This window comes from Pelophylax lessonae, assembly GCF_965119305.1.
Source record: "Pelophylax lessonae genome assembly, chromosome: 11".
Taxonomy (NCBI): domain Eukaryota; kingdom Metazoa; phylum Chordata; class Amphibia; order Anura; family Ranidae; genus Pelophylax; species Pelophylax lessonae.
In genome coordinates, this window is record NC_138778.1 from 40,951,480 (window position 1) to 40,960,260 (window position 8,781).

Sequence of the window (8,781 nt, forward strand, 5' to 3'; positions counted from 1 at the left end):
ATAGATATGTAATTTCTCTCTCTTCCACTCTCTCTCACTATACTGTATTTTTCTCTCTTTTCTCTTGCTGTCTCTATTATCCAGCCCTCTCTTTCTTTCTATATCATCCATCTCTCTCTTTCTATGTTATCCATCTCTCTCCTATCTCTTTCTTTACCCTTTTATCTCTCTCTCCTTTTTATTATTCACCCATCTCTCCCTTTATTCTCTCTCTCTCTCTCTCTCTCTCTCTCTCTCTCTCTCTCTCTCTCTCTGTATATATATATATATATATATATATATATATATATATAATTTTATTTTTTATGAGCTAATAATGTAATATTTGCGATTGTTAGAAATTTAATTTCTCTTTCTCTATCTCTTTTGTTTTAATTATTCTCTATTACATATATCTGCTTTTTTGTCCCTCTCTAAAATAAAACGGCTATTTTGCTAGTGCTTGCACGTTTGTAAATGACATTTGCTGATAGAAGACTGGCATGAGTGCCAGGGGGGAAAGGGGCAGAGGCTGGAGGAATGTGTGCTTTGGTGGTGTGTTTAACTCGACGTGACAAGCTAGAACCCCCCTTTAGAAATGTAATGCTTACATATCACTGCACAAATAGGTCAACGTTGGTCTTGCAATATAACATTCAGGAAAGGGAATCCCAAATTTTCTTAGATGTGTGTAATATATATATATATATATTCTCTGGATTATATGTTTGTATGCTTTTTACTTTTGCTGCTTTTTCTTTTTTTTTTTTTTTTTTTCTTATTGTTGCTTTATTTTTATTTTTTTTGGCTAACCATTGATACTTGTTAAATTGTAATTTTATATAAAATACAACTGGCAGTGTGGACAAGTAGAAAGAGCAAGGAGAGAGATTGAGAGTATCAAAGAGCTGAATATTAGTTATAACAGCTCGCTTGTGTAAATAGCACTGACATTTTCTACAAGTGACCTGGATCATGAATCTATTAGAAGAGGCAATACACAGAGGAGCAGGCTGTGTTAAACTGGGAGGGCAACAATGTTATTGTGTATAGAGCCTGAGGGATCTTCTACACAGCAAATGTGTATCATGTACTATACATTACATAAATATATAGAATAGATCGGGAGATAGACTGGTATCCTGGGATGGGGATCGATAGTTTTATATAGAATGTAAACGGTCTAAACGTCTGGGAATGTAATCTTGTGTATTATATATTTGTATGCGTGTATATAGATAGAAATATATATATATATATATATATATATATATATATATATATATATATATATATATATATATATATATATATATATATATATATATATACATATACATACAGTATGTGTGTATAGATGAATATTTCATGTTAACAATAAGAATAACAATAAAAATAATATTAACAATGATATACAGAGCAATGTTTTTTCAAGGCCGATATGAATTTATATTTCTTATTATTATTATTTATTATTTCTTATAGAATATGATATAAATAATTGATGTTAAATTAATGTTTTTTGGTATAAATGTCATTTTAAGCGTTTTTTTTTTGTTTGTTTTTATTTTGTTTTTTAATGCCAGAATTTAGTGAAAGGTTCAGCAAGGGTATTTAAATACTTGTGTTAATTAAATGTATGCAAAATATCTGACACATGCATACACAAAAATGTATAGATGTATTTACAGCAATGCATAGCAGAGTGCAGTACACATATGTTAGAGGTTCTAGTCCCCTGTATAGAAGAGTCATCTCCCTGTGTTCACTGTGTAGAAGAGTATACTCCCTGTATTCACTGTATAGAAGAGTATACTCCCTGTGTTCACTGTATAGAAGAGTCATCTCCCTGTGTTCACTGTGTAGAAGAATATACTCCCTGTATTCACTGTATAGAAGAGTCATATCACATCATACAGGCTTTTTAGCTCAGGCTGCAGTTTCTTACCATTGTGTAGTAGTAATGTATATATGGGGTAACTGCTAATTCTTCTATAGTACAGAACATGGATGGCTTTCTATGGCATTGCTTTATTAGATCACAAATGTTGTTTGGACAATAGATGTAGTAAAAGAAGAGTGACCGGATCTCTGATAAGGCTGGATTTCAACTGCAACAATCAGTGAGAGATGGATGTGGGCAAAGACAAATTGCCAGTCACAGAAATTGGAGACATGACATGAACACACAGCACAAGGGATATCTCAAAACACTGAACACAGAATGATTGGGAAAGGAGAGAGCAAGAGAAAAGGGAGAGGAGAGAATATAATGGGAGAGAAAAGGAAAGTACAGGAGAGGAGAGGACAAGAGAAGAGAGGGCATGAAAGGAGAGGAGAGGGTGAGAGAAAAGACGAGAGTACAAGAGAAGAGATGGAAGAATAGGATAGGAGAGTACAAGAGAAGAGATGTGAGAATAGGAAAGGAGAGGACAAGAGAAGAATGAATTGGATGGGAGAGGAGGGAAGGGCAAGAGATTAAAGAAAATGATGTGGGAGGAGAGGACAAGAGTAGAAAATAAATTATAGGAGAAGAGAGAACCAGAGTAGAGAAGAAATGATAGGCGAAGAAAGGGCAAAAGTAGAGAAGAAATGACAGGATAAGAAAGCAAAAGAGTAGAGGAGAAAAGATAGGAGAAGAAAAGAAGAGTAGAGGAGAAATTATAGGAGAAGAGAGGACAAGAGTAGAAGAAAAGTGATAGAGAAGAGAGGACAAGAGTAGAGAAGAAATGATAGGAGAGGAAGAAGACAAGAGTAGAGAAGAAATGATAGAAGAGAGGACAAGAGTACAGAAGACCTGAGGAGAAGAGTAGAGAAGAAATGATAGGAGAAGAGAGGACGAGAGTAGAGAAGAAATGATAGGAGAAGAGAGGACAAGAGTAGAGAAGAAATTATAGGAGAGGAGAGGAGAAGAGTAGAGAAGAAATTATAGGAGAAGAGAGGACAAGAGTAGAGAATAAATAATAGGAGAAGAGAGGACAAGAGCAGAAGGGAAATGATAAAGAGAGGCCACGAGTAGAGAAGAAATGATAGGAGACAAGAGGACAAGAGTAGAGAAGAAATTATAAGAGAAGGGAGGACAAGAGTAGAAGAGAAAAGATAGGAGACAAGAGTAGAGAATAAATGATGGGAGACAAGAGGACAACAGTAGAGAAGAAATAATAGGAGAAGAGAGGACAAGAGTAGAGAAGAAATGATAGGAGAAGAGAGGACAAGAGTAGAGAAGAAATGATAGGAGAAGAGAGAACCAGAGTAGAGAAGAAATGATAGGAGAAGAGAGAACCAGAGTAGAGAATAAATGATGGGAGACAAGAGGACAACAGTAGAGAAGAAATAATAGGAGAAGAGAGGACAAGAGTAGAGAAGAAATGATAGGAGAAGAGAGGACAAGAGTAGAGAATAAATGATGGGAGACGAGAGGACACCAGTAGAGAAGAAATAATAATAGAAGAGAGGACAAGAGTAAAGAAGAAATGATAGGAGAAGAGAGGACCAGAGTAGAGAAGAAATGATAGGAGACAAGAGGACACCAGTAGAGAAGAAATAATAGGAGAAGAAAGGACAAGAGTAGAGAAGGAAATATATGAGAGGACACAATAGGATAGAATAGGATGGTTGATGAAAGCATAGAAGAGGAGAGGAGAGGAGAAGATAAGACTAGGAGAGGACAAGAGAGGAAAGGAAAAGAGAAGTAGAGGACAGGAAATGTAAATAAAGTACTGGAGAGGAAAGGAGGAGAAAAAGAAAAGAGGGGAAAAGCAAAGAAAAAAAGAGAGAAAGGGAAGAAGACAAAGACGAGCAAATGCAAATAAATGAACAGAGAGAAGAATAGAAGAAAGGAGAGTAGAAGAAAGCAGAAAGAAGGAGAGAATAGGAAAAGAGAAGAAAGAAGAGAAGAGGAAAAGAGAAGAAAGCGCTGGATTGTAAATTCACAGAAAGTAGAGGAGTATAAAGAAAGCATTGAGAAGAAAAGAAATGAGAGGGAAAGCAGAAGAAAGGAAAAGAGAAGCAAGTAGATAAGAAAAGGGGAGTCAATAGAAGAAAAAAATAAATAAATAAATAAACATGACCCCCGAGGTACACTGCACTCAGCTATATAATAAATGATAGGATGTAAAGCTGTCGTACACACAAGTAACACAACTAGAAGTGAGAAAATCAGGAGATACATGAAGAAAGAAATACATGGCGAGTAATGGAAGATATTGGAAGGAGAGATCAGATGAGGGATGCCTTTACCTAGTACCTCTGTGGTCCATGATCTGTACATGCGGTTACTGGCACCGGGCAGTGTCAGACTGCACAGAGCACAGCTCCTCCTGCCGGGCAGCCTCCATCGCACCGTTCTCACAGGGTCTGTACTGGGGCTCCTCCGCTACTTATATGGAGCAGGTGCAGCTCCGGCGTTAGGCAGCGCCGCCTCTCCCCACCTCCCTCCACTCTCCCCAGCATTGTATATGGGGGATAACGCCGGACTTCCTAACTATCATCTCTGATTTCACACACTCTTATCTCCAAGTCTCACAATATTGGCTTCCAGCTCTCTCTGCACACTACAATACACTATCATTTATTGTTGTCATAATCAGCAATTTATCTTCTGCTTGGAGACATAGACACATTGAAATGATTGCTGGGATGGGATGCTGCAGAATGATTGCAGATGGATATCTAGATAAAGATATTTAATAACTACCAGTCTGCAAAGGGTGATGATCCCCCATACAAGGAAATCAAAAATCATCCCTACTAAAATCAAACCTGATTGGTTGCTCAGAGCTCCTTGTACTATAGAGGGAGCCTGAGGGAATTATGCCCAATTCATTTTATATTCCTTGTTTCATATATCAATTACTTCACTAGAGCTCATGGTACTTATAGGGAGATTTAAAGTGGTTGTAGATGTAGCACCCTCCTAGGTAGGTGCTAGAAGAGAGAATATAGTTTTTGGGTCCTTATGGCTACCAAAGAGATTGCCAGGTACATTTATATTGTTCTCTGCCTAACAGAGAGGAGGATCTGTTAGGAAGGTGTGCTCATGGTGCTCAGGTGCAGCTCAGCTTGCCTGAAGTGTTTCACACTGGTCTATAATGCCCCATACACACGTGCAGATTATCTGCAGACTTTTGTCTGCAGACTTACCTTTTCTATGTAGTGCAAGGGCCTGCCGGATTGCATACAAATTGAAAGTGTTTAGGTTTGACCTCATATTATATGGTTTTGGTAAGTCTGCAGACAAAAGTCTGCAGATAATCTGCACGTGTGTATGGGGCATTAGGGAGGCATATTGGACAGTGGAAGGAAACCTTGCAAATGAGTGCACAGGCATATACTACAGCCCTGGGGATGGACAGAGGAAAAGTGCCTCAGTGCATGCTAGGATACTGTATAAATGCCAAGGGCACATGGGCTCCGGGTCTTTCAGCTGGAGAGCGGGGTCCCAGGGGGAGGGGGCAGCTGACCCTCCTCTGTAGAAGCTGCCATGCGGCCTCAGGTGGTCGACCTGAGGGCCTGAGAGCCAGACAGAAGCTGAACCCAGAGGTCCTGCAGAACTGACTGTAAGGGAGACTAATGGAAAGGATCTGATTCTGCCTACAGTGAGTACAGATCTGTGTCATGGGGCCTGTCTTGTGAGGGCCACCCATAGGCGTCCGCAGGTAGGGGCAAGGGGGGGGGGGCAAATGCCCCCCCTGGAATCTCAACTTCCCCCTTCAAGTGGTTGTTAAGCCACTTTATACCCTCTATCTGGTCTGTTTAAAAATTCTGTGTGCCTGTGTATATGTTTTAAAAGAATAAGCCATTCTTTACCAGTTTTCAGAGGGCTGAGCACCGCTCATGTGACCCGTCGACTCTCTCCTCTTCCTGGCTGACAGCTGCCTGCAGCGAGCGGGGCCAAGAATTCCTTGCTGATGTCAGTTGGGAGGGGAGGAGGAGGAGAGAGGTGGCGGGTCACGTGAGTGACGCTCTGAAAACTTGTGAAGAATGGCTTATTTCTATAAAACACAGAGACAGGGGCACACAGGATTATTGAACAGACTGTAGACAGGATATGAAACTTTAAATGAAACTACAGCAGCAGGAGGAGAGGAGGGTGGGTACTGACACAGAAGCAGACATACAGGGAGAGAGGGGGGAGAGAGGACAGAGGAGGCCTGGAGGGCTGTGGATGATGGAGGCACGTAAACTGACCACAGTGTCAGGGCTTATCAGCCATGGTATACCGTGGTCAGTTTACAGAGGGGAGGACATAGCCAGGCAGAATCAGCCAGGTATTTTAGGTGATAGAAGGGGCCAAATTACACAGCAAAGCACTGTGCTGTATAACATGCTTTTAAGGGTCATTTTTTTTTTAGGTTAACAAATGCTTTAAAAATAAATGCTGCTGTTTGCTCTTTAAAAATAAATACTCAAAATAAGTATAATGGCTAAGCCCCTGCCCTTCATGACATTGTTGAAAAGGGGCGGAGCATGGTTGAGCTTAAAATGTTCCCCCCCCGGAAAAAAAGTTCTGCGGACGCCCATGGGGCCACCCCCTTCTGCTAGAAGAGTCAGTGGACAGGTGTGAGTCAAGGGGATGCTAGAGAGTGTCCTGAAGATAATGCAGTTGCATAAAGTCTGCTGCTATGGAGATCAAGAGGACTTCATTCTTCCATACAAGTGGTGGTATGGTCAAAGCAGTGTGTTTGCTTCCACAAATAACCTGGTGAGGTCAAGTGAGAGTTGTCCTTATATAGTTCAAGTTGGAGTATCCCACTATTCCCTACTCCCATCCTAGTTCCAGGATAAATATAAAACCAAATTTCCTGGACTGTTTATTGTGTAAAGAACAACTGGGAGTAAGGATGAATGTGTGAATAATCCCCTAGTGACTGTCTGTAGGTAATCAGAGGGAGCCTCAAGAAGTCAACACACAGCAAGCCCTATGGGGACAGTGCTACATTTGGGGGGCGTCATCCGGGATTTTCCTCTGAGTTACAGCAGTAATTGCTACTGGCAACAACTGGATATATACCCAAGGAACGCCATGTCTTCTCAAGTAAAGTGTTGGCGTGTCAGTGGAGAAAGCATGTGCTGTACTGTGAAAGAAATAAATGACTGCTTTACAGTGATCAGTGCAAGTGTGCTTTGAAGTTATGGTTAAGAAAGCAGTGAGCCAGATGCTGGGATCAGCGCATCAGGGGTTGTGCAGGCATCCACAGTCCATGATGATTTGGGGAGCCATTTCATATGCTGGTGCCGGTCCACTGTGTTTTATCAAGTCCAAAGTCAGAGCAGCCCTCTACCAGGAAATTCTAGAGCACCTTATGCTTCCATCTGCTGACCAGCTTTATGGAGATGCTGATTTCATTTTCCAGCAGGACTTGGCACCGGTCCACACTGCCAAAAGTACCAATACCTGGTTTAATGATTATAGTATCACTGTGCTTGATTGGCCAGCAAACTCGCCTGACCTAAACCCCATGGAGTATCTGTGGGGTATTGTTAAGAGGAAGATGAGAGACACCAGACCCAACAATGCAGACAAGCTGAAGGCCGCTATCAAAGCAACCTGAGCTTTCATAACACCTCAGCAGTGCCACAGGCTGATCGCCTTCATGCCATGCCATATTGATGCAGTTTTTCATGCAATAGGAGCCCTGACCAAGTATTGAGTGCATACTATACTGTACATAGACATACATTTCAGTAAGCCAACATTTCTGTATTAAAGGTCCTTTTTTTTTTTTTTGGTCTTATGTAATATTCTAATTTTCTGAGATACTGAATTTTGGGTTTTCAATAGCTGTATGCCATAATCATCAAAATTAAAAGAAAGAAATTATTGAAATATATTACTCTGTGTGTAACACATCTATATAAAATATATGAGTTTCACTTTTTAAATTTAATTATTGAAATGAATTAACTTTTAGAGGATATTCTATTTTTATGGGATGCACCTGTATACTAAAAAATGAAATATCAGTTTAGTGTGGACTGATTCTTTAACAGTGGCTGTAACACCCTCTTAGCACATCCATGTACCAAGGTAGTTTTGCCACAGACATTATACATAAAATGTGGTGTATGTGCATTCATCTGTGACAGAGCAGGGTGGGGATCATTTGTATAAAGCATCTCACGTGACATATTAGGGTCATTGTCCAGCGTGTAACATGAGATCAATCAGCTGCTAGGGATATGAATAGCCTGGATTTGCATCCTAGTTCTATGTTGCCAAACATGTTCTGAGTTAGTGAAGTAAAGCTTATTATTTATGCAAGATAAAAAAAAATATAGGACATATTTAAAAAAAACAGTGTATCTGACATCCAGCAAACATTCACTTTAGGTGAATCTTCCAAGTGCATGTTTTGTAAATGAAAGTGATGGACAGTGTTCCGACTACTTTATAAATAGACCCCTTAGTGTACAGTATGTATAGCCAAACTTTTTTTTTAATTTTTTTAATTTTTAGTTTTGGGTAGAATTGGGAATGGAAACTGTCATTTTGTCCTTGACAAAAAGTGATGTGAAATGTAAAATTTTACAGTCACCAAAACAAGACAAGAGGTGAGTGGAAATCTTTCATTAGGGACACTTGTTCTGGTGACAACTGTCCAACATGGGATTACTCCTGACTTTGAAGAGTTTGCCATGCACTTCCTGTTGTGTCACTGAAACAGGAAGTGGGGGGAACTCTCTCCATTGGGACACAGACAGAAAAAAAGAGCCTATCAGAGGTTTTAACCCTCCTTATCAAAATTGTTAGTTGTCACTAGAACAGGATTAGAGGGGAAATCTTCCAATGTGTACAGGCGA

The 8,781-nt window shown here is 40.0% G+C and overlaps 1 protein-coding gene across 2 annotated transcripts in view; it reads right to left on the reverse strand.

Moving 5' to 3' along the window:
* SLC32A1 (solute carrier family 32 member 1) overlaps positions 1–4,370 on the reverse strand; it is a 43,719-nt gene extending 39,349 nt beyond the window's left edge. Inside the window, exon 1 of one of the 2 annotated variants that reach the window (XM_082271836.1) lies at positions 4,219–4,370. The gene's annotated coding sequence lies outside the window, so the exon portion shown is untranslated. The remainder of the gene's footprint in view (positions 1–4,218) is intronic. The other variant, XM_082271837.1, reaches the window with a different exon arrangement.
* Between the last annotated feature and the right edge of the window lie 4,411 nt (positions 4,371–8,781).